Raw genomic sequence first — 332 nt, 5'->3', positions numbered from 1 at the left:
GATGGGTGACCTCCTGGGAAGTCCTCGTGTTGCACCTCTTTTTTTTTTTTACGTCGTGCTGACCCTCGTTCTTTAAATGACGCTATCCCAAGTAGGACACCTTCGGCCAAGCCGCAATGGTCTCATCCTCGGCAGGCACCTACGGTACCCGCAAGGCTTCGCGGATAGTGTTACGCTCTCTCGCGCCGCATGGTTAACAAAATTGTGTGTGCGAACTATGATAGGTGCGATCATACCAGCACTAATACATCGGATCCCATCAGAACTCCGCAATCAAGCGTGCTTGGGCGAGAGTAGTACTAGGATGTGTGGCCTCCTAGGAAGTCCTCGTG

At 52.4% G+C, this 332-nt stretch overlaps 1 pseudogene; it reads left to right on the top strand.

Annotated features, from left to right (window-relative positions):
• The first annotated feature begins 222 nt into the window (after positions 1-222).
• On the top strand, positions 223-332 carry LOC127744333 (uncharacterized; annotated as a pseudogene).

This window comes from Arachis duranensis, unplaced genomic scaffold, assembly GCF_000817695.3.
Source record: "Arachis duranensis cultivar V14167 unplaced genomic scaffold, aradu.V14167.gnm2.J7QH unplaced_Scaffold_27300, whole genome shotgun sequence".
In the NCBI taxonomy this organism is placed as follows: Eukaryota; Viridiplantae; Streptophyta; class Magnoliopsida; order Fabales; family Fabaceae; genus Arachis; species Arachis duranensis.
Note: the sequence above shows the minus strand (reverse complement) of the source record. Positions and strands in the feature narration are given on the sequence as shown.